Raw genomic sequence first — 26747 nt, 5'->3', positions numbered from 1 at the left:
TCATTGGCCCTATGATGATTGGTTCAATTACTTTTGCACTATTAGAAAATATTGCTCTGGTTGTTGTTGATATCCTTGGGAACCATTATTGTTTGCAGTGGCCCTGTATCATCTTCAAAACCTGCTGCATCAACTATAAATCAGTTACAGAAGACTGATTATCATACCTAGCAGAAAAGAGTCCATCTTTGGTGGTCACTGCAATACGAGAACCCAAAGCATTGAGAGGCTCGAACCTGGTAGAAGAAAAATAATGTTACCCTCCTTAGTCGAGGCTCCAGGGATAAAGAACACCCACAATTTTACCAGACAACCCTCCATCCTCCCCAAGTAGCTTTTCCATCTTTCTGCTCAAATGGTGGTTCTGCATGGAAACAAAAACTCCAAAAACATAATTTGCAGAGAGATAAACTCCATAATATGGATTGGCTTAATCTCGACCATACTTAAATATCTCCCTGCAAAGATTTTAATTTGTATTTAATCTCTAAATTCAGTCAAACTCCCTACCTATATTAGTGGGTAAATTTACTGTTTGAGCTCCAGACGTGACATCATTCCACGCTGGTGCTCGATAAAGAATAAGTCCAATTTTTTTGTAGACACGTTCATGTAAGACCAAAATTTGGGTGATTGGGGTTTGCACAAAATGTTGGGGAAATCAATGGTGTCATTATAAATGCCACAGAATTAAGGTGTAGTAAAAATCTCTCCAGGGTAACTCAATTCACAGTGTTTGCCCCGACGATTTCACTTCCGCATTCAGAGTAAATGAGGTCGGAATACGAAATGACGTGCAAATGCCGGTTTGCCACACCCAAAATCTTCACTTTTCCCCTATTACGTTCTGTTATGCCTGACAACTGAAAGTGCAGCAATTTCACACTACTCCGAATTCGAGATGAGGTTTAAACTGTGCTTATGCTCAAAATCTGATGCATCCAGTCAAAACCATCTTTACTCGTCAACAAGCCATAAAAGCATACAACACTTTCATAAATAACATATTAATTAAAAAATATATATCCGATGTAACCCAAACTTGTAAGGAAAATGGAGAAGTGGAATTGTTGGAAAATTGGGTCAAGTGAGGTTTGGGTAAATTAAGGTTTGGGACAAGTGAAGTGTTTTGAAGTAATGAATTTGGGTGTGGAAGTTTGGCAGATAATGGAGGGTGGACTGTGCAAAATGGGAGACAAATTGAAATTGATGGCAGTCAGAAGGATTTCGTTTTTTTTAGAGTTTTATATAGCGCGAACTAGACCCAAAGATATCAGGTATCATAGACCTTTACATGAGCACCAGTTTCGTTCAGATGAACACATTCATTTTTGTTAGACATGGAGAGATTAAGTGATTTGCCTAATATCACAAGATGTTGAGCGTCGTTGCCGAGACTCGAACCCGGTGCCTCAGCTACAGGTTGCCAGCTCCTAGCCATAAGGCTACATCCTCCAGGGGTGCGAGTAATAGGGGTGATGGACGTAATGTAGGGGAGTAGAACTAAACGGACTGGGTTTAAGAGAGGGACTGAAATATGATTTGGGCAGAATGTGTGACAAGTTGAGGTGATCGAAGGTAACGAGAGTAAGGTATGGTGATTGAAGAGAGTAAGGTATGGGAGTGGGGGAGGTATGAATTGGAACAAGGAAAACAGATTTGTAATAAGGCAGGTTTTGGAAATGGGCAGATTAGGGAAGGATTGAAAAGACTGGAAGAAAAATAAGTGGCTTTGCAGATTTCGGGTACAGAAGGCCTCGTTTTTTTTTATTTTTAACACAAACTTGATTGCATTTTTTCTTAACACATGTATACTTACATTTGTTTCTAAGCAATAATGATATCTAATTCTACAAGTATAGGCTAGCAGCGGGATTCTGGATTATATAGATACAATTTTTTGTCACATCTCGAACAATGGTGCGCATATTCCTATACCCATTGTCTGTGGTACAGCTTGTGTTGTCTTCCTGCATGGGGTATAGAAGTGGTGTAAGTAGGGTGGACTTGCCCCGAACAATTTAGAGGGAGTATAGGTGTGAAGATATTTCGAAAATTGGGGTTAATGTGGATAAATCGGGTTTCAAGTCTGTTTTGAGCGTTTTTGCTTCACTGACTCACATTCTCTCTTTGTGGCAGGCCGCGTATCCCTCTCCTCTTCCACTGAGGGAGTCCGTGTAATTCAGCCATGGACTCCCTCTTCTCGTTGGTCTCTGGCTCCAGCAGAGGTTGCCTCGGGACCATGTCAGGGTCTTCAGTGCGACGGCTCCCTAGTAACTGACCTTTATATACACCAAGAATATGTCACAATGTGTTCCTCATCACAATTGAGAAAGACCATGTGCCATGAGGCTGTGGGGGTGGAACGGAAAATCACAGCAGTACTTGCGTTTTCCAAGTAATCTATCTACCTGTTTAATTCATTTAACCAGTAACATGGACAGATCGTCGTGTAGTCACTGAGGTGATTGCTGATTTTACGATGTTCTCTCCTTGCTTCTGCTGCAGCGGAATCGTCCCAGTTTGAGTACGTTGTTTTCATGTTCCATGCGCCTTGTGACATCATAGTGTCGATGCTGTGATGTCATCAAGGTTTTATGCTGATGCTATGGAGATATGCAAAATCCATAAAAGGGTTAGGTTTTTGCCTTCTCTGAGATCAACTCATCGGTGTATTCTGTACTTTGCCCCCAATCACTATGACAATTTAGTAAACATTCTGAAGGGGTGGAGGTCACAGGTCACCTTTCAGTTTCAACATATGCTCGGAAACCACATTTTCTGGATCGCGGTTAGACTTCGAATTTTATTATTTACTTACATTTTTCATTTATGTATTTATTTGGTGCAATTAAAAAACATGATAATCACTTAGCGCATCAACGGAAAGGAATAAAAGAATATAGCTGAATAAACAATGACCTCCGAACCACATTTATGAGAGAAGAAATACTTTTGGAAGGCCTTTTTTAAACCAGTAGGAGATGGTTTATTGTTTATACCTAATTTGATTTCTCAAATCATGTTCATTACAATACGACCAACAGCAGTGATAGATAACTGAATGTGACCGGTTTCAGAGAGTCAGCAGTCAGTCTTATTTAAAAAGGAAAGACATCTGATTTAAAGGCAGCAATATTGAACGTCAACAAAATAAAAATGCCGTGTGGCAAGAAAAGTGCATTGTTAACAGATTATCAGACTGCAGTGATCTTTTAAATTTTCGTTAAATATACCCATAACTTGAACTATTCAGTTATTTATGTATTTTTGTAGTGACGTGTGTACGAATGGGCATGTCAACAGAGGGTGCATGAACTAATATTTGAAGGAAATATGTTAAAACGTCGCTTATTTTCGTAATTTCTAATTGCATGGATGTTGTTCTACTTAGTGGAGCACTCAAACGCCGTGTGATTAATTCAAGTCATTCAGCCCAGCCCAGTCTTAAATTTCTTCTTCATTGCATGGAGATAATATAGCTTGCCTTTCTGCAAAGACCTGCTGCACTAACTACAATCGGTTACAGGAGGCATACCAACAGGGCACAAGTCCTAAAAAACAGAAGTGTGGGGACTAACCTATTTAGGCAGTATGCAAGTGACATCACGGCACGCAACATCACGGCACGCAACATCACACATGGCATCACAGGAATTGACATCATAGAAAGTGGCATCACAAGCCACGACTTTACAGGAAGTGGTATCACAAGAAGTGACATCAGATCTAAAGCCCTCACATATATGTTTAGCAGGTCTATCATGTGTACGTTTGAGGGCATTGCGTGGATAATAGCACAGTGCGCTATGAAAGAGGATATGTGGCTTCTACACCTTGCAATCCCCCAGTTTTATGTAACACATCCTGTACATTAATTTACAAACTTATATAATTTATTGTACATGGAACTGTAGTATGAGGTATGTGTGTTTATGCTCTCGTGCTTAGTGCGCGAGGGTTCGTATTCATTCAACTGAGGTTCTACAGTCTGGCTGCGAACGATGCGTACTAGGATTCCTTCGACGTTAGTCAGTTGCTGGAAATCCTGGTATGCAGCGGGAGCGCCGGGCTGTGGGTGTCATTGACCTGAACAATAAATACTACAAAAGAAGAATTTCGTATCCTCTCTTACTTCATTTGGCGACAAGGAAGAAGATCGGACCGACGCGTCTGACACCCACCAGCATATTTCGAAGATTTGGGCGCAGCAGTTTTCTACGGGACTCCGCCTTGTTACGTTTTCACGCTCCTGCTGCCAGCCTCATTGGTCATTTATTTTAAACTACTTCCTGCATACCGGTGTTATTCCGAAGGCATTCTGGGCCATTTTCTCGTAATTGCAGACATCGCGGTTACAACGCGCTGTCTCCTAGCAACGAGGGAGGGCTTCCTTCGCTGACATCACACGCAGAGGTTTCCTAGCAACGCCCACAAGCTCGAGTGAGGAAGATCGACGCTGACATCATACTTAAAGGTTTCCTAGCAACGCCTACAAGCTCGAGTCAGGAAGACCGACGCTTATTTGTTTATACTCGAAGGCAGCCATGTGCTGAGGTATTACCTGGCTGTTAACACTATTCTTCTGATCCCAGGTAGGATCCAATCTTCATTTTCAACACAGTGACAGGCACACTTTCGTCTCAAGCACATTTCAGCCTGCACCTTTCACGGTGACAGGCACACCTCTCATATGTACTCTCAAGTTTAGTTCAAGGATATTTTGGTCACTTTTAATTTAAAATTGTTTGATTTAACAGCATAATAGTCACTTGCTCATTTTAAACTTGGAATTGTTCTATTTAACAGCATAGTAACCCATTTATTGTTCAAATTTTGTCTCATTTATATTTATCAATAATCCATTTTGGTCATGGCTTCTGCTCAGCAGTTTGCACAACCTCCTCCTTTTCTACAACGACCTGGCAAACCTGAAATTCCATGGCGTCAGTGGGTTAAAGCCTTTGAAAATCATATTGTGGCTATAGATGCTGTTAAATTTTCTCATGATCGCAAAGTTGCTATTCTGTATGGTTGTTTGGGCCTGGCAGCGCAACATGTTTTTGAGAATTTACCAAAATTCCCAACACCACCTGGGGAAGCTGGAGATGCGCAACATTGGAATTCTTATAAAGAAGCGTTAGCTCGTTTGGCAAGACATTATGACCAAGAACCAAACATTATGCTTGAGAGACATAATTTTCACAAGAGGAAACAGCGTGAGGATGAAACAGTAGATGAATACATTGCTGCATTACGCGTTCTTGCTTCCACTTGCGAATTTGAAGCAGATCCAGAAATCTATATACGTGACCAGTTTGTTTTTGCTTGTTTTTCCAGAAAAATACAGGAACGCCTACTAAGCTGTAGAAAACCATCCTTACAAGATACAGTTGACATTGCCAAAAGTATTGAAAGGTCAATTGTTACGTCAAAAGTTCTTCAACAAGACCAGTCTGTTAACTCCTTCAGTTCGGTTCCAAACGAACCTGCGAATTCTGTCAATGCCGTTAATGTTCGCAAAATTTATAGGCAACCTTTAAGAAAGGTTAATACAATATGTTTCAGATGTGGTTCTCGTTCACATCTTGGAAATCATCCCATGTGTCCTGCGTCAGGGAAAAGATGTGTTTCATGCCAAAAAATTGGCCACTTTCAAAGCGTTTGTAAATCTGTCAAGAGACCTACTAGAGTTAATAGCATTGAAGTTGTGGAATCCCTTGAGGATTGTACAAATCAATTTCATGACATGATTGTCTCGATTGAATGTAACTCAATTTTCAATTCACATCATGTCAAAGGCCCCATAGGTGTTGCACTATTTGGTAAAATTGAAATTCCTATCATGGCAGATTCAGGTTCTCCTATAACCATTTTATCTGATGTAATGTTTTTGGAGAAATGGAAGAATTCCATCACCTTGACCAAAACAGACATCAACCCAAAAGCGTTTGGTGAATTTGACATAGAGATGTTGGGATTTTTCATTTCTAGGTTGGAATGTCTCGAAAGATCAATATACACTAAAGTCTATGTTGCAGTTAGGGGACGCAATATAGTTGGTTGGCAGGATCTTGCTAGAATGGGGCTGTACCTCCTCCCTGGGGGGGATAATCCCATTATGCGGGGTGATCCACCCCAAGGTTATTCCCCGGTCGGATGGACAGAAGATGTACTAAGCTCAGTAGATTGTGTTGATGGCACGGCTCAATCACATGATCTCAGAAAGATTCTAGATCTTTTTCCTAACTTGTTTTCTGATAAACTTGGCACTGTCAAAGGTTTCCAACATAGGATTAAGTTAAAAGCAAATGCTCAACCCTTTGTACATAAGGTTCGCACTTTACCACTTAGTGCTAGGGATGAACTCAAGTCTACACTTAAAAAGTTGTGTGATGATGGGGTCATTGCACCTTGCAACTCTTCAGAATGGGTTTCTCCCATCGTTATCGTCCGCAAAAAATCAGGCGAGGTGAGGCTATGTGCGGACTTGCGCACTTTAAATAAAAACATATTAGTTGATTGTCACCCACTCCCAAGGATTCATGATCTTCTTGCTAGTTTAGGGGGTGCAAAATATTTTTCATTAATCGATCTTCGTTCAGCCTATCACCAAATTTGTTTAACAGATGATTCACAAGAGCTTACCACTTTTGTCACACCCTTTGGTGTCTATAAATATCTTAGGCTTCCTTTTGGCCTGGCATCTGCAGCCAGTGTTTTTCAAAAAATTATGGATAGTTTATTTCAAGATCTGCCAGGTGTCCAAGCTTATCAAGATGATATATTGGTTTTTGCAAATGACTGGGAAACACATCTGAAAAATCTTACTTGTGTTCTATCCAAGTTGAATGATGCGGGCATGACTATCAGATCTGACAAGTGTCAATTTGGGAAACAACAGTTAGATTACTTAGGTCATACTTTGTCTTGTCAGGGGATAAAACCTAAGTTTTCGCTTGTCGAGGCCATCAGTCAGGCTACTCCTCCCAAAGATAAAGATGCGCTTCGCTCTTTCTTAGGTTTGGCAGAGTACTATGCCCGTTTTGTTAAAGGATATGCCCAGACTGTGGAGCCATTACGTGCCCTGTTGCGTAAAGGTTCAAAGTTTCTCTGGTCCAAGGAAGTCTCATGTTCTTTTGATCAAACAAAAAAAATGATTGTTGAAGCTCCTGCTCTTCATGCTTTTCAAGATGATGCTAAATGTTTCATTATGGTGGATGCCAGTCTGACAGGTTTGGGGGCAGTTCTTGGTCAGTGGGTGGCAGGAAAGGAACATACTATAGCCTTTTCATCCAGAATGCTCAAACCTGCAGAGACCCATTATAGCACAATTGAACGCGAAGCACTTGCTTGCGTTTGGGCAATAGAGAAGTTCAGGAACTACATTTGGGGACGTGAATTTGAAATATTCACCGATCATAAACCTCTTACACATTTACTTGATGGTGATGGGTTTGGTAGGACCTCTGCTAGGTTGATTCGGCTTTTGTCAAAATTGCAAGAATTTCATTTTACCATAAAACACATTTCTGGTGGGGGAAATTTCAGGGCTGATTGTCTGTCACGGATGGCATCTTATGATGCTCCTGATTTAGATGTTGTTGAGGACACAGAGTGTGTTGTTGCTGCACTTGACGCAATCAAAGAATGTCCTACCATTACTGAACAAACTTGGTTGGAAGCTTATAGTAAGGATATTACACTCAAATTGGTCATGCAATATATTGTAGAGGGTTGGCCAGAGAGTAGAAAGCTGTCAAATGAGTTAAAAGCCTTTTCTATGGTGGCTTCTGAACTTTCCTTGGTTAATGGGATGGTTATGAGACATGAATCCTTTGTTCCCCCGGTGAGTTTGAGGGAAGATATTATTAAATGTGCACATCAGGGTCATTTGGGGATTTCAAAAACCTCACAACTTATTAAGTTGTATTATTGGTGGCCATCTTTAGAATCACAAGTCAAGTTTTACATTGATTCATGCTCAGAGTGCCTTTTGTCAGACAAAAAATGGAGGGTCATGAAAACACCCTTACATCCGGTCCCTTTTCCAGACAAACCTTGGGAAAAGGTTGCGGTGGATTTCTCTGGTCCTTATGATCTTTTACCTCCCGAGTTGAGATATTTTATTCTGTTGATTGACTATCATTCCAAATGGATTTATCATATGTTTTGTGATTCACCTAGTTCCAATAATGCCATTAGATTTTTGAAGAGAGTGTTTACTATTGAAGGTTCGCCCTCCATTATCGTTAGTGACAATGGTACACACTTTGTTTCACAGAAATTTGAGGAATTTTTAGCGCAAAAGGACGTCACTCATTTCAAGGTTGCTTTGTACTCACCATCATCTAATGGGTTAGTTGAAAGGGCTAACAGGGTGGTCAAAGATGCTATTCAGGTAGCTCTTTCATCAAAAAAGAATGTTCAGGATTTTGTTGAGGAAAAATTATGGTCATACAACATTTCACCACATTGTACAACAGGTCTTCCGCCTTTTTCTCTGTTGAGAGGAAGGAAAGTTCACACTACCCTGTGCCCTGGTTGGTTGCAGGATAAACAAAGTGTGACTACACCTCAAGATATTAATCTAGCTTCACGGATTCTCGAAAAACAATCCTACATGAAAAAGGTGTATGATCAAAAGAAGAGTTTTAATGATGTTGATTTAAAAATTGATGATTGGGTTCTTATCAAAAACCCAAAGAAAGTGGTAAAAGGTTTGTCTAAGTTCTCTTCTCCAGTGCAGGTTACAGATGTGCATAAAGGCTCAGCACTCCTTGGGTATAAAGGGTGGTGGAACAAGAGATCGCTTGTCCGACTAACTGATTCACAGGTTTCATCCTTATTGAAACTGTCTAAGCAACAGTTTGATCAATCTGATTGGACAATTTGGCTGCAAGATGGTTCACATCGGGAGGAGGCTAGTGAATCAGTGGGAGGACGATTATTTGACAAGGTTCCTCATGATAATATAGGGCATGCATCGTCTTCTCCTACTGTTTTGGATACACGTCAAAGAAGATTGCCTGCAAGATTTAATGACTATGTTTTGTCTTAATGATTTCAATTAGCATTGCTGTATTAATAGTTAATCATTCACTTCTGTTTGTTAGAAGGAGAGAAGTTGTAGTATGAGGTATGTGTGTTTATGCTCTCGTGCTTAGTGCGCGAGGGTTCGTATTCATTCAACTGAGGTTCTACAGTCTGGCTGCGAACGATGCGTACTAGGATTCCTTCGACGTTAGTCAGTTGCTGGAAATCCTGGTATGCAGCGGGAGCGCCGGGCTGTGGGTGTCATTGACCTGAACAATAAATACTACAAAAGAAGAATTTCGTATCCTCTCTTACTTCATCCTGTACATTAATTTACAAACTTATATAATTTATTGTACATGGAACATGCACATGTTGATGTAAAGAACTCTGACAATGTGCATTGAAATGAGTAGGGCTATACAAGAAAAAATAGTGGTACTTAAATTATTTCAACGCCTCCTCAGGGGAAGTAAGCTCTATATAAATGCAATTTGTTTTGTGTAAATACTGGGAAAGACCAACACATCTAACATTCTTACAGTGCATGCGTATCCCATAAACAGAGTGAACAACGTGAAAAGCGGCCTCTCTTAAGTATGTGTGAAGTGCTAACAAGTTGTGAGCCTTTGTTTCCCCTCCACTTCATTTGCATTAGGTGTGAGGCTATTGACTGCTCCCAGCCAAGAGACTTGAACAAAAGGAGGCCTGATGACCCCTCAAAATCGGCCTTTGTAATGGGCCTAGTAGGAGTGTAAAATATGAAAGCCCTCTCCCAGCCTGCACATTCTTGCCTGTTGCAGACGGAAAGCAGACAACGTGCCGGCGCTGCTGAAAGTGTCCCGGTGTGGAAATTACACTGGGACCAGTTCAGCACATTATTCAGTGGGGCCCAACTTCTTGGCAGGCTGGATGGCGTTCACCCTGTGAAAATAGTGGGTGGACGCCATCCACCCTCGTGTACCCTTGACTCGTGCCCTGCATACTTCGCTTGGTGTTCACTGCAATACTAGAAGCCAAAGCATTGAGAGGCTCGAAACTGGGAGAAGAAAAATAATGTTACCCTCTTCAGCCAAGGCTCCAGGGAACTCCCACAATTTTACCAGACAACCCTCCATCCTCCCCAAGTAGCTTTTCCATCCTTCTTCTCAAATGGTGGTTCCGCATGGAAACAAAAACTCCAAAAACATAATTTGCAGAGAGATAAACTCCATAATATGGATTGGCTTAATCTTGTCCCTACTTAAATATCTCCCTACAAAAATGTCAACTTGTATTTCATTCCTAAATTCAGCCATACTCACTACCTACATTAGTGGGTAAATTTACTGTTTGAGCTCCAGACGTGACATCATTCCGCGCTGGTGTTTGATAAAGGGCAAGTTCAATTTTTCTATAGACACGTTCATGTAAGAACAAAATTTGGGTGATGGGGGTTTTACAGTCTCTGTTTTATCAAACAATGTGTTTGAAATCAATGGCGTTGTTAGAAATGCCACAGAATTACGGCGTAGTAAGAATCTATTCAGGGTAACTCGATTAACAGTGTTTTGCCCCAACAATTTCACTCCCGGATTCAGAGTAAATGAGGTTGGAATAAGAAATGCCGTGCAAATGCCAGTTTGCCACACTCAAAATCTGCACTTTTACCCCATTACAATCTGTTATGCCTGACGACCGAAAGTGCAGCAATTTCACACTACCCCGAATTCGGGATTAGGCTCAAACAGTGTTTATGGCCCAATATCCGATGCAGCCAGTCAAAACCATCTGTATTCGTTAATAAGCCATATAAGCATACAACACTTCCATAAACAACATAATAATTAAAAAAGATATAGCCGATGTAACCCAAACTTGTAATGGTAATGGAGAAGTGGAATTGTTGCAAAATGGGGCTCAGGTGGGGTTTGGGTAAATTAAGGTTTGGAACAAGTGAAGTGCTTTGAAGTACGGAGTTGAGGTGTGGAAGGTTGGCAAATAATGGAGGATGGAGTGTGCAAAATGGGAGACAAATAGAAATGGGTGACAGTCAGAAGGATTTGTTTTATAGCGCGAACTAGACTCGAAGAAATCAGGTATCAGAGCGCTTTACATGAGCACCGGTTTCGTTACAGATGAACACGTTCATTTTTGTTAGGCACCGGGAGATTAAGTGATTTGCCCAGAATCACAGGATGTTGGCGTGGTTGCCGAGACTCGAACTCGGCTGCCCAGGAGGTCGACCACTCTAGCAGTGAGGCTACATCCTCTAGAAATGGGGTACGGGTAATAGGGGTGATGGACGTAATGTAGGGGAGTAGAATTAAACAGACTGGGTTTAAGGGAGGGACTGAAATATGATTTGGGCAGCATGTGTGATAAATTGAGGTGATTGAAGGTAACGAGAGTAAGGTATGGTGATTGAAGAGAGTAAGGTATGGGAGTCGGAGAGGTATAAATTGGAACAAGGAAAGCAGATTTGTAATTTAGACAGGTTTTGGAAATGGTCACAGATTAGGGAAGGGCAGGGACTGAGCAGATTATAAAAAAAATATGTGGCTTTGCAAAATTTGGGTGTAGAAGGCCCCATGAAGTGGTGTAAGAAGGGAAGATTTGCCTAAAATCATTTAGAGGGAGTATAGGTGTGAAGATATTTCGGAAATTGGGGTTAAAGTGGATAAATCGGGTTTCAAGTCTGTTTTGAGCGTTTTTGCTTCACTGACTCACATTCTCTCTTTGTGGCAGGCAGCGTAACCCTCTCCTCTTCCACTGAGGGAGTCCGTGTAATTCAGTCATGGACTCCCTCTTCTCGTTGGTCTCTGGCTCCAGCAGAGGTTGCCTCGGGACCATGTCAGGGTCTTCAGTGCGATGGCTCCCTAGTAACTGACCTTTATATACAGCCAGAATATGTCACAATGTGTTCCTCATCACGATTGGGAAAGACCATGGGGCATATTAACAAGCCAGGCGATAGAATTATCGCCGCTTTAGCGGCAGAAAACTGCCGCTAAAACGGCGATAATGGGCTTGATAATATGCTCTATGGAATTCCAATTGAAACCCATGTTAGATGTGAAGGACATCTAACCTGAGCTTCAATTGGAATTCCTTAGAGCATATTATCAATCCCATTATCGCCGTTTTAGCGGAAGTTTTCTGCCGCTAAAGCTGCGATAATTTTATCGCCTGGCTTGATAATATGCCCCCAAGTGCCTCGAGGCTGTGGGGGTGAAACGGAATATTACAGCAGCAATTGAGCTTGTCAAGTAATCGTTCTACCTGTTTAATTAATTTAACCAGAAACGTGGACAGTTCGTCGTGTAGTCTCTGAGGTGATGGCTGATTTTACGATGTCCTCTCCTTGCTTCTGCTACAGCGGAGTTGTCCCCGTTCGAGTACGTTGTCTTCATGTTCCCAGCGCCTTGTGACATCATAGTGCAGATGGTGTGATGTCATCAGGGGTTTAGGCTGATGCTACGGAGATATGCAAAATCCATAAAAGGTTTAGAATTTTTCCTTCTCTGAGATCACCTCATCGGTGTATTACTGTACTTTCTCCCCAGTCTCTACGACAATTTAATAAACATTCTGAAGGGGTGGAGAGAGGGTGGGTGGAAGGTCACAGGTCACCTCTCAGTTTCAACATATGCTCGGAAACCTCTTTTTCAGTCAGTCAGTCAGTCAAAGTTGGCTATATTTCGATATAAAACAAATCTTTAAAAGCAATACAATACATCTATTTTTAAAAAGAAAATAAAAGGCCAATTCATACGAAAACAATTATGCAGGTTCAAGATACGAATGGCATAGATAAATTACATAAAAATTCCAATTTTTAAAACCATAATTAAACAACATACAAAAGCCTTTTTGATCTGATCGACCATGCCCAATTTAAGAACTTCGCCATACCACAGGCGAATAAAGGGCGTGTGTCGGATTTTAAAATACGGAGAGCCTCACTACATTGTCTTGTGCCTAGCTCTTTACATAGGGGTTTCAGCCACCTGAGGCGAGGAGCTTTATATGCAGGACATTCAAATAAAAGGTGGGAAACCGACTCAATCCTGGTCTCACAGAAAGGGCAGAAAGGAGTAGTCTGTGCTGGTACCTTCCATCCTGCGGTCAACTCACACACAGGCAGCACACCTATCCTAAATTTAAAATATAAAGCCCTATCTCTAAATTTTGAAATGATATCGAGATAAGGCTCAAGTAGTGCCACCTCCTTTACTAATAGGAATTCAGCAGAACATCTACATAGATTGGGATTAGAGTTTCTGGAATCCATTACCCATTTCCAGTACAGTTTTTTCAGGACAGACTTGGATGGTGCGGTCCTGGACTGCCAGGCCCCTCCAAGACCCAACTCGCCCAGCAACCGCTTAACATCCCTCAACCATCCTATTTTATGCCAACCAGGCATTGATAAAACCTCATTTAGCCCCTCCGCATAACTAACAAGCTCCGGAACTCTCCATATGCGGGCCCAGAGGAGTAGAGGGCGCAACCTTGCCTGGTCTTTAATAGGACAGCAGCCCATGTCAAGGAGTAAGGGAAGGGTGGGGGTACTATAAGGGAGGCCCATTAAATCCTTCAAAAACCTATTTTCTGAACAGGTCAACTGATCCACATTCTGCGCCCCCCAAAGCTCTGCTCCGTAAAGCGCCACACTCACCCCTCTTGCCTTGTAGATGTCAAGTACTGGGGCAATCGGTTTGAGGGTGGAGGACCGTTGTTCTTTGAGCAGTGCCCCCACCACCCTTTTATGACTTAACAGCATTTTGTGGAGATGACAATTCCACCTCATGGTGTCAGAGAGGCGGATTCCTAAATAGTCAAACTCCTTGACTCTTTCTAGGGACACTGAGTTCAGTGAAGGTGGCCTACCCCTTTTTTGGGGGGGATTCAAGACCAAATATTTGGTCTTTTCCGTGTTAATTTCTAATCCCCTCAAATTACAAAAAGTTTGAAACCTATCAAGGAGGCTCTGCAGTCCAACTGGGGTCTTGGAGATCAAGAGGGTGTCGTCTGCAAATAATAGAGTGGGTATTCTCCTGCCCGCCAGGGATGGAGCATCTGAAGGATTTTGTTAGAGATGCTCCACCACTCCATTGACGTACAATGAAAACAGAGTGGGGGCTAAAACACAGCCCTGACGGACACCTCTATTTACAGTTATTCGGGCGGTTTTTTGGCCCTGATTGCCCCACCCAACCTGTGCAAAGTTTTCTGCATGGAACTTAATTATCAAAGATAATAAGTACGGTGGCATACCTAAATCTGACAACACCCTCCATAGGCTTTTTCTGGATCGCGGTTAGACTTCGAATTATATGATTTACTTACAATTTTCATGTATTTAGTTATTTATTTGGTGCAATCTACAAACCTGATAATCACCCAGCGCATCCCAGAAAGGAATAAAAGAATATAACTGAATAGACATTGAAATACTTTTGGAAGTCCTTTTTTGAACCAGTGGGAGATGGTTTATTGTTTTTACCTAATTAAATTAATTAAAGCTTGTACATTACAATACAACCAACAGCAGTGATCAATAACTGAATATGACTTCCGTTTCAGAGTCAGCAGTCTGTCATATTTACAAAGGAAAGGCATCTGATTTAAAGGCAGCAATATTGAACGCCCGCAAAATAAAAATGTTGAGTGGCAAGAAAGGTGCAGTTTTTAACAGATTATATCAGACTGCAGTGATCTTTTAAATTTTCATTAAATATACCCATAACTTGAACTATTCAAGTATTTATGTGACGTGTGTATGAATAAGCACATCAGCAGAGGGTGCATGAACTAATAGTTGGAGGAAATATGTTAAAACGTCGCTTCTTTCTTAATATCTAATTGCATAGATGTTTTTCCACTTAGTGGAGCACTCAGACCCCATGTGGTTAGTTCTAGTCATTCAGCCCAGCTCAGTTTTAAATTTCTTCATTGCATGGTAGACAATATAGCTTGCCTTTCTGTCTAATTTGGTTAAGCCCAAAGTGCCAAAATATCCTACTGCATCCTGCCCCTGTAAACAAGCCATAACGAGTAGCGGATCCTGCCTACCTTCAATTTAAAGATTGCAGAGCTGTCGGTTGAGCCGGAGACACCGGGGCGCCGATGAGGTTTGCTGCGCGCGGCGGTGCCATCTTTGGCCGCGGAGGATCGGAGACCGGGGAGCCGGCGCATGTCCATTGAGCGTGTACTCCCGTGATTACCGCTGAGGAAGAAGACCGGCTGATGAGCCGGTGACGGAATCTGTGACCGAGGCCGGAGGAATGGGAGGGTGTGCCTCCTGCTGAGACGAAGTGCTGCTGCGGCAAAGACGCCTAGAACCAGAGAGACGGAGGAATCATCGACCGGCTTCCAAAGAAGTAAGTGGTGACGGCAGTGCCCTATTGAGGAGCAGCAGGCATGTAGCTAGGGGGGGCGGTGGGGGCGGACCGCCCCAGGCGGCACTATTTTTAGGGCGGCCGCTCAGCACTGGTGGCCCGTTGCGGCGGCCTTTAATTTATTTAGGGACAGTGACTGTCACTAAATAAATTATTAAGTCTGCCGCAGCCGCAATGGCGCGCTCGGCCGGGCGGCCCAGTTGTTAAAAAGTTCACCTGACCAGCTGACCTACTTGTTTGTAGTGCGCCAGTGCGTCAGCGCCTGCTGCAGTGCTGCCGCCTTGTCATCATGACGTCGGTTCGGCAAGACTAGAGCCAAGACTTCGTATTGTTGGTCCCATCATGATCCCAGCCTGCCCCAGGGCCGTCAATCTTGGAGAGCGTGCGCCAGCGCTACCAATGACGGCCCTGGGCTACATTTTTGCCCAGCCCTCGCGTGAGAACGTAGCGGTGACGCGTCATGCGCTTCACCACTACGCACTCTCGTGAGGACCCAATTGTGGCCTGGGGCAGTCGCTCTGCTGCGTGGATAATTCGTTTTCTGTGCAGCACAGGTCGGAGAAAATAAGTTTGTTTATTCCTACCTAATCACCTTTCCTGACCCCTGCAGCTGCTTATCACATCAGGCTGTGACACAAAGTTCGACTAATCGAGTAGTAGGTAAGAGAATGTGTTACTATTTTTTTTTCTTTTAAAAATATGTGCAGGCCCAGCAGGACACATACTTCGTGTGCGCTTCATTTTAACAGTTTTTATCCTTCTCATGGCCGATGCAGGACACAATATGACAACGCAATTCAGAATGCCCAGATAACGCTGGTGATTAATGATCCTGCTGGAGAGCAATCGTTTGTCTGTTGGTAGTTTTTAAGTGCAGATGAACTGTATTTTATGTGGATAGCTCAGTGGGTTACTGCCTTTGTCACAGAGATCCTTGTGTTACTTGCAGTTCAGAAGTTACAATCCTAACATAGGACAGTGACCAATGAACTGTCATCAAAGAGCTGCATACAAACATGAATGGTATCGTTTTTTTGTTTTGTGATATAGTTAGAACTTCCTCAGTCTTTCATCATTCTAATGTTGCTAAAATGAGTATGTTTGAGCAGGGATACATTTTTATCAGTAAAGCTGACCCCCATGGAATACTCTTTTAAATCCTAAGGTTGTGTTTCCCCAGACCAAACCCTCTCAAAATATACTGCCCACCAGTATGGATGACGGGATTCCTACACCTTGTAATCCTCATTGGCTTATGTGACATTCCCTGTAGACTGATTTGCATACTTGTATGATTCATTGTCTCTGTATAATGTGTTTGTGGTGTAAAGTGCTGACACACTACACTGATATGAGATCCTCCCCATTTTCAAAAAAGGTGATCGCTCATGCCCGGGGAACTACCGCCCAATTAGTCTTATTGACTCGGTCCAGAAAATTATCGCTAGAATGATCTTGGCACGAATCCAAGCTTGGATTGAGCAGGAGGATATCATCTCTCCCCTCCAAGCTGGCTTCAGACCGTGTACCAGTACCATCGACCAGGCATTCAAATTCCAACTAATTGTCTGGAAAACGGTCTATTTGTGTGGCGGTACTTTATATGCTGCCTTTGTAGATCTTCGGTCAGCATTTGACCTAGTCAATAGGACAAAACTCTGGAGCGTATTGGCTGAGCTAGGGCTTCCTCCCGATCCCCTGAATATCATCATCAGGCTCCATGACAACAACTTTGCTCAAGTTCGCTGGGGGAAACAGGGCCAGGTTACTGATCGGTTCAGGGTCAATCGGGGTGTCAGGCAGGGGTGCGTCCTTGCTCCCACCTTGTTTTTATTGTTTATTAATAGTGTTGTTAAGTATTATTCCAACACGTCGACGGACGCCCCAACGTTGGGCGGTACTAAAATACCACTCCTTATGTTTGCCGATGACACCCTACTTCTTTCCCAGACCCTGTCTGGACTACAGGTGGCACTCAATGTCTTCACGAATTTTTGTTTTGATTTTGACCTGTCTGTCAATGTGTCCAAAACCAAATACATGGTTTTTAACAAAGGGAGAGGTATAAAGGGCCATGTCTTTATGGACAAAGCCTTGCTGGAACGTACTAATGTTATGACCTATTTAGGGGTAGTCTTTGAAAATAGGTTGGATTGGAGGCCGCAAATTGATGTTTTATCCCTAAAATTTGCTCAGCTTTCTGGTTGCCTAGTTAAAGAACATAAGCATTCCCAGTCGAGAATGATAGGTCCCCCCATCAAAATCTTTAATGTAAGGATCAACTCAGCGATCCTTTATGGCGCTGAACTGTGGGGTTTCGCAGATCTTTCTCTTCTGGTTAAGGCGCAATATAAATTTCTCAGAATGCTCACGGGGCTTCCTTGTTCTACTCCTGTCAAACCCCTTCTGTTGGACCTTGGCTGTCACTCGTTTGAAGATATTGCAAGGTTCAAGCCATTGGCCTTTTGGAGGCGTTTATGGACAGTCCCTGAGTTGGATCTCTATGCCAAGGCCTTTCTCGATGTGCGATCCATCTTGGGAGCCGGCAATATTCCCTGGTTTAAACAGACTAAACAACTCTTGGAATCTATGGGGTTGGGCAATCTATGGTTTGATCCAGCCAATAACCCCTTTCCCTCTAAGAAAGATTTTAAGAGCCTTTATTGGTCAATGATTCAGCAGAAACATTTTAACTCAGCCACTGCAGAGTCCTTGTCAGGAAGGTTCCTAGCCCAAAAAAGAATTCCACTCCTCGAAGCCTACTGGGATACCATCACCAGACCTTGTGACAGGAAACTATACCATCAATTTAGGGTAGGCACACTTCCGACCAACTCTTTCACCAAAAAATGGAAGGGCACGTCCAGCGACTCTTGCAAAAGTTGTTTTGATTGTATAGATTCTGTCGGACATATCTTTTTTGTTTGTCCTGCTTATGCTGCACCCCGAGCTAAATGGCTCAAACCATTATGTCAAATTCTGGGCACTAGACGAGGGTCAGAAGCACTTGAAATGTTGAGATTTGAGCCTAGTGAATATGTTGCTATTGCTGTTGCCAAATTCTTGGCTTGGGTTTGGTTTATTAGAAACAAGAGGCATTAGGGTACTGAAATATTTTTATGTATTATGTTTATGTTCTTCTTTTTAAATTATGTATTTTTATAATTATGTATTCTTTTATGTATTGTAACTGTCTTTCATGATGTAATACATCGATAATAAAGACTAATGAATGGAATGGAGTAACGCTAAACAACAAATGCATATGAGAGAGGGGCTATGGAGCGATGAGGGGCACTATTGGAGGGTGGCAGTGAGGGAATCTGAGGAGGAGGTAGTTGGAGGGGCTGTGGAGCGATGAGGGGTACTGGTGGAGGGTGACTGCAGGGCTCGAGTCGGGGTACCAGGCGGGTGGACGGTGTCCCCTCACTTTATTTTAACGGGAGCTGGATTACTGGAGCAAATGGAGCCACACATTTACTCTTTGGCCTCTCTGGGGCGAGATCGGAGCTCATTCAGAACGCTGCTCACGCGCTGGCTTCTCTGATGCAATGGCATCTAAGGGGTGAGCGAGGGGAGGCAATGAGTCTGATGGTGCAAGCCACTTTCGTGACATTACTTCCTGTTGTGACGTCAGCATCCCCCCACTTCTTTTTTTAGGACTTGTGCCCTGGGTATCCGAGGAAGAGGTCATGGTGTGGAGGGGGAGCTAGGGTGAGATGAGGAGCACTGGTGGAGGGTGGTAGTGAGGGAGTCTGAGGAGGAGGTCATGAGGGGGAGAAGCTGCAGAGAGATGAGGGGCACTGGTGGATGGTGGCAGTGAGGGAGTCCAAGGAGGAGGTCATGAGGGGGAGGGGCTATGGGGAGATGAGGGGCACTTGTGGCGTGAGGCAGTGAGGGAATCTGAGGAGGAGGTCACTAGGGGGGCCATGGAGGGATGAGGGCCACTGTTGGAAGGTGGTAGTAAAGGTATTTATGGAGAAAGAGGTTATTAGTGTGGCGCCAAAAAAGACTTTCGCATCAGCGCTAAAACCGGCCCTGTCATGGCCTTTCTGTTTTTGTTTATTTAATTAGCAGTTGGGTCATAGGGCTACTGTGGAACATACATTAAAGTGCTGCTAATTATATTTACTGCTATATTCAATGTTTTAAGTTTGAAGGTGATTTTACTAATGTTTTTACCGGGAAAAAGCAAAGTGGAGCCCGATGGTGCCTGATATGGGGCTGGGGCCCAAGGTCAGCTGTGAGATAAGGTGCACTGGAGAGAGGAGTAGTGGATAATCAAGCCTGTAAGGGAGAGCGTTGCCGAGTCCGGGGTCAGGTGGAGGTAGTAATGAAGAGGGATCCTCCATGAAGGCTCAAACAGATGGAGCCTGAGTAGTATCACTTGCCTGATACTCCCACCTCATAAACATCCTCTTCCCATCAAAGGAACATTACATGGAAAAAACACTTTTTGTGAGTGATAATATTTAGAAAAAGATTTGGAAAAGAGTGAGTTTTACTGGTCCTTATAAGACTAAGAAGAGATAAAGGAGGGCCCTGAAGCAGGCCTGCCCAGACATATATGCGACAAATCGAACCCGCAGTGGTCCACCCAAATGCACCCTTGGCCCACCCAAATAAAAATTCCTGGAGCCGGGCCTGATGTGTGGCAAGAATATTGTGGCATTGCTCTGTGGTGGTGACGGTTTTTAAGCTGCCTCATCTGGAGGCATCAGACTGGGCCTCAGTGGGTTTATTCTGCTTGCTACGATGCATGCTAGTATTTTACAATGAACATTTATGTGCGATGGGGATAGTGATATGTATGGTAAGGGTTGAATGGCCACACAGTGTTAAAGATCCTCAACCCTTCACGTTCAAAGAATGGGTGAGCACAGCTCTAAACGGTTTGAAGCTGAAAGCATGGCTCTCCACAGAGAAGAGGCATGGGGCTTCAGAAAGCATTCCATAAGCGATCAATGACTGGGTGTATAATAATGTTAACAGACAAATCGTGTAGTTCCAGCATCTGAGCAGCACATCCAAAATTAAGACCCATTACACACATTAAAATCCCACTCCACTTTGAGGAAGAATGTAACAGCTTGGACCCAGGGGCTTAGTTGATCCTTGACCATTTACATTAAAAAAATGGATGTCTGAAGCTGACAACATGGCACTCCACAGAGCAGCCCTGCCCTGGCACTGCCTCCCAGCCTGTGTCTCTCTCGGCAGTGGCTCCCTTCCCGTGCCCTGGGTAGACTTGGGGGTAGGTTACAGGCTCAGCCCACAGGACAGGCGGCTCTCAGCTTCCCACCATTGGCTGCACAAGAACAAGTTGAAAACGAAATAAAGAAGTGGAGGGAGATACTTTCAAGATTGTTGGATATCATTAGATTCCTAACTAAACAAAATTTGGCTTTACGGGGTCACCGAGAAGGAATTCATTGCAAGACTGATGATGAACCTGAATCAACAGGAAATAGAGGAAATTTTCTAGAATTAGTTAATTTGTTGGCGAAATACGATCCAGTGCTACGTGAGCATACTGTAAGAATTAAGCTGTGAAAAAAGTATGCTAAATCCTATATGTCGCCTACTATCCAGAATGAGTTTATAGAACTTTTGGGAGAAAAAGTAAGAAGCAAAGTTATCGAGCAAGTGAAAGAAGCAAAGTATTTTTCTATGATATTCGACAGCACCCCTGATATTTCTCATAAGGATCAGACGAGCCAAGTTTTACGCTATGTTATGATCAATGGAAATAAAGTGATGGTTGTGCAATCATTTGTCGATTTAATTGAAACAAAGGGTAAAACCGCTGAGAATATTTCAAACATGATTTTGCAGAATTTAGAAAGCAACGGAATCGATATTCAAAATTGTAGAGGACAAGCATGTGATAATGCTGCTGTGATGGATGGTCAACATACTGGCGTTCAAAGACGCATCAGGGAAATTAATGGAAAAGCAGAATTTGTCGCATGTACAAATCACTCGCTGAATTTGGCTGGTTTACATGCAGCTTCTGTTACTGTGAATTCTGTTACCTTTTTTGGAACTGTGGAGCGTTTGTTCGTGTTTTTTTCTTCCTCGACCCATCGCTGGGATATTCTGACTTCAGTCACTGGCCACAGTGTCAAGCGTGTAATAGAAACTCGGTGGAGTGCACGGGGAGATGCTGTGAGTGTTGTAAAAAAAAATTACTCAAAAATCTTAAGTGCTGTAGAACATTTGACTGGTGAAGAAGAAAATAGAGTTACCAGGTCAGATGCTGGTGTGCTGCTTGTTGCTTTACAATCTTTTTCCTTCCTGTGCTTTCTTGGCCTGTGGTAATCCGTCCTTGTAGAAATTAACAAAACTCAGGTCTACCTCCAAACCAAAGGATTGAATATACAACAATGTGACATAAAACTCAATGCTTTAAAAGCATTTCTAACTGAAAATAGGTGTGAATTAGTTAACAATTCCGTAGCTTACGCCAAAGAAATTTGTGATGATCTTGGGATAGTCATGGATCGTCGGTGTAGAAAGAAGAAACTAATGGCAGGTGAAAAATCCCGAGATGATGAATTGTCATACGAAACTGAGTTGAGGAGAGAAATGTTTTCTTCACTGGACAGAGTGATCCAAGAAATCACCACAAGATTTCAACAACTTCATGTTCTTGCTGAAAAATATGCTTTCCTTACTCCATCGAATCTTTTGAATGATAAATACGAATGTCAACTAAATCATTATCATGATGACATTAATGAGGAAGAGTTCCTTGTTGAGAGAAAAAGACTTCAGAGTTTTATTTCTGTTGCTGCTACGCAACACGGAACAGAGACCTGGAAGAACAGTCCCCTTGAACTTTTGCAGTTTATTCTAAAATACAGTCTTGAGAACTCCGTTCCAAATATTGTAATACTACTGCGAATTTTCCTCACAATTGCTGTAAGTGTTGCTGGTTGTGAGAGGAGTTTTTCTAAATTGAAATTGATTAAGAATTACCTAAGATCTACAATGAGTGCCTTACGTTTAAGAAATCTTGCCATGCTGTCTATAGAACAGCAACTGAGTGATGAAGTAGACTTCGACGATGTCATCGATGATTTTGCCAATAGAAAAGCAAGAAAAATAACATTTTAGAAGGTTGGATTTAAGTTTTACTTGAAAAATAAACATAGTGTTTTCATTTACTTTTCTATACATCATCAGAGGGGCTGCTAACTAAAACAATATTTTTTTATATTATTACAAGACCTAATAATAAAGTCATATTAACCTTAGTGTTGTTTTCAGTGAATTTACTATAATGAATTCATGTCTGTCTCCCTCCCCCCTCACCCTTCTTGTGCAGGGGGCCCTCCCGCCATGTTAGGGGTACAGATTCTGAGGTGGGCATGCGGGACCCCAGGCCTCTCATCTGGGAAGAGGCCAGAGTGGTCTTTGGCACCGAACGACAGGTTATTGATAAAGATCTGATTGACTGTCCTAATCCTCTGCAGTTAACGGGTCGATGGCCCCTCCACTCCCCTCCCTTCACACACCAGGGGCTGAAGGTAAACCCCACCCGGCAGTGTGCAAGCCTTGCCATTCCGTACTTGACACATTATTATGATTTTACTGTTCTTGTAGACTTTTAACACTGTTGGTTACCATGAAAGTAATGTGAAAACAAAATCGCAGAAAAATGTTATATTTCTTGTTTCTTCTGAATATTCAAGGAGTGCCGCAGCGCCGGAACAGTTTGTCCCGGGTCTTGGATAGAGTTGAACAAGTTCCCATGGCCCCCACAACTGTGTTTAAGGATTGTGATCATAATGTGTCGCCCCTCCCTGTATTTTAGCTTTGGGCCCCCAGGCAGGCTGTGCACCATGTGTGTTTTGAGGCTGCTGTGAAGGAGAGATGCACTATTACAAGCTGGTTTTGGGTCCCAAGAGCACCCGTCTTTTCATTCCCATGGAGTTGGTTGCTGCTGCTTGGAAGTAAGGACAGGGAGCGACCCCTGGTTGTTGCCTTTGGGCCATCAGAGTGGGTTTTGTATCTGGTCTGTGTTGGCAAGGTAGAGCTGACTGACCCCTTTATGCTGTGTTTAGTTTTAAGGGCACACAGTGAGTCATTCCCTGTGAATAATTAATTTGCTGTTTTTGAAAGATAAAGAATCACAGGCTTCGACACTGTTAAGTTGGTTTTGGGTCTCCAGAGCACATCACGTTCGTGCAGGTCCCCACTGCTTTAATGGGGGGACCATGATGTATGGTCATTTAATGTCAGCTGTAGATGAAGGTTACATGAACAGTGTCATGTGTGTGCATGTTTGCATTGTGTTGAGGGGATTACCAGGTAATTGTTCGCGCAGCTCTCTGATGGATGTCACATGCGGTTTTTCTGAGTCCCCAGATAGATCATGCAGTCTGTGTGTTCTCTTTTGTACTGCCAGTCACCGGTGTATTCAACTGTGTAGCCTTGGACCGTGTTATGTATGTGCATGTAACTTGCATGATCAAGGTAACTATTAGCGGCGATATTACGTGTCTCTCAGACCTCTTTGAAGTGCATGCCCCCCCCCTCCAGCCGGGGGGAAGGGCGGCAATCTGAGGGATAGCCCCGGGTGCCACAAGCTCTAGCTACGCCACTGAGGAGTAGACACTCAGGTGAGCCAAGTGAGTGCGGGATGGAGAGCTGGCGCCCCCAATGGAGCACCCAGTCCTTCCTCTCCTGGGTTGAATAGAGACCAGTGCTGCCTGGGCTCAGCTGGACATTTTAAAGATACAAGGAGTGGGGGGACCGGAGTGAAATACCTACCGGCCATAAAGTGGAACTTTCAACTGTGACATGTGAAATAGGAGGAGAAGCGATAGAGCCAAGGGAAGTTATTAAGAGCATTCACTGCACAATCACACCAAGTGTATGTGGCGGGCTCCCTAATCCTATGCGCACCACCGCAGTGAGCCATGGCATTGCGCAGACACAGTGAAGAGCGGATTGCGCCCGTGGTGTGAGTGGTCCCAAGACAGTGACAGTACAAAGTATATGCGGATACGAAATTAAAAGAGACACCAAGGAGTGGTTCTGGCCGGACTGTGACGCAGCCTAGCTTCGATAAGGACACGAGAACCCCTTTCTCATGAACGCGAAAGGAGGGGGATAAAGGCCAGTGGTTATTACCAAAGGGATCTGACTGGGCGACCCGAGTCACGTGAGCGGAGCACAGAGCAGAGCGGGAGTGGAGCGGAGGAGATCTGGGACTGAGCCGCGCTACTGGGACTGGGACTGAGCCGCGAGAGCATGTGTCTTCACCGACAAACACCGGCAAGTACACCCGGAGCCGGAACTGAGCTGGGATCTGCAGTAGCCGCGTGTGCCCCCTATTGCCAATACCGCCAGTGGCGGGCGGGTGCGGCGGTTGCCATGGACAGTCTTTTAGCGGCGGGGAGTGGCGGCCGGGTGGTCCTATCCCGCAGCTTGTACTCCCCCGCGGGAAGAGCTTTTGGCAGCGTGAAGACAGCATGTTGTTTCAAATCAGTAAAAAAAACTTACCACATAGTCCCCACAGAGTCCCTCGTTGCTGCATTCTGGACCTGTTGACCTGGCCCTGTGGACTTGTGGACCTGTTGACCTGTTGATGATAATTACCTGCTATTTACCAAGCTATAGTGAACTGACCCACTGTCTAATGTTTTATGCTGTAGTGGTTGAAAGAAAAGCCGCAGTCTGTCCTATCATGCAGCAGTGATCTCTCCTGCGAGCCTGCAGGAGCCGCAAGTTTTTTTTTGTGCGGCTGCAAAAGTGCCATTTAATCACGGCAGGAACATCATTAAGTATGGCAGATAGCTGCAAGTCATTCTCCTGTGCGGCAGGAGCCGTGAGTGGCTCTTCTGTGCGGCAGGAGTTGTGAGTAGCCTATCTGTGTCTCCCCATGCCACCCTGTGCCTCCTTGTGAGCTGCGGTCCAAGGGTGTCATTTTTCTGAGTGCCGACTGTGGCTAAGAAAGACTAGTTGGTGCTCCGGAGCCCTGGAGGTGTCGGAGGATCGAAGGGTGCTGGGCCACGCCAATGCCTGAGTACTGCCGAATGTTGTCATTGCCTATCTGCTGCCAGGGGACTACATCCCCCATCGCCCTTTGTGGCGCACACGCCACGCACTGCCTCTGTGAGCGCCAGGAGGTGGTCAAAAGGGGGCCAGGGCTCCCGCAGCACGTGCGCCAAGGGGGCCAAGGGCAGAGCCCAGAGGAGGCCAGGCTATTGACACCATTGGCATTTGAACTGTAAGCCTATGTTTTATACCTATACTTAATATTCTGCTAGAGTATCGTTGATAAGTCATAACTATACACTCTGACAGGCCACAGTACTGCAAATATGAACAAACGGAAGTTGGGTGGAGGGGTTGTGGGCACCCTTGATGTTTTCCTAAGCAGGGCAGAATCTGCATTGATGCATGAAATTCAACTAACGGAGCATAGGCTATCACTTGATCCAGTGGATCCACATGGTAGCTGCAGTTCCATTACACACCCTCTCAACACTCAATAGGAAACATCATTGATGCAGAAATTGATGCAGAAATAAACAGCACACAGCCCCTTACGACAAATATTGATCCAACGCCAATAATCCAAACCATAGTTCACGGACAAGAAAGCCCACCAAGCACATCCATGGTCACCACTAGGGGAAAGAAGCTCACAGGGGGCATGGGTGGCGAACTGCCACCAAAAAATAGGAAAGGCCGCAGACCAGTAAAGCAAAATCCACCAGCCCCCAGAACCGCCAAACGCAAGGTAGCCACCACCGGCAAAATAGGTGTTCTCCAACCTGCAGCACACATCAACGATAGCACTACAGACCAAGCCACTAGCACAGCCCATCTAGTTTTCACATCCCCACAGCTCAATTTAGATGAGCTATGTTCACTAATAGGAGCAAATATTTCAGCTATGATCGAGCCTTTACTTAAAAAAAATGATCTCGGTCGATGATAGACTGAAGAAGATAGAACAGGGCATCTTTGGTACAAACCAAACAAACCCAACAGACTCTATGGACTCCAATGTACAGGAGAAGGATGGGTTAGAAAATCAACAGGCGAGGGCACACGACACAGCGCAAATGGGAACCCCGGTTAATGGGTGCAATAAGTTAGCTACCGATGCGACAGCCACATGTTCTAAGTCCAACTGCACTGGCAATTTAATTAATGGTATACCCATGAAGCTTAAGTCGCAGCAAGGGGAATGTGGTACTAGAAGTAGGTCCACAGAGCTAATAGAAGTAAGTGACATGAACCCTCACACCTCCCTGCATCTTCCACCTGAGGCCACTCAGTACACCGTGGTACTTGCTAACGTCCCTA

Source organism: Triturus cristatus, chromosome 8, assembly GCF_964204655.1.
Source record: "Triturus cristatus chromosome 8, aTriCri1.1, whole genome shotgun sequence".
NCBI classification, from domain to species: domain Eukaryota; kingdom Metazoa; phylum Chordata; class Amphibia; order Caudata; family Salamandridae; genus Triturus; species Triturus cristatus.
This window is presented reverse-complemented; position numbering follows the sequence as displayed.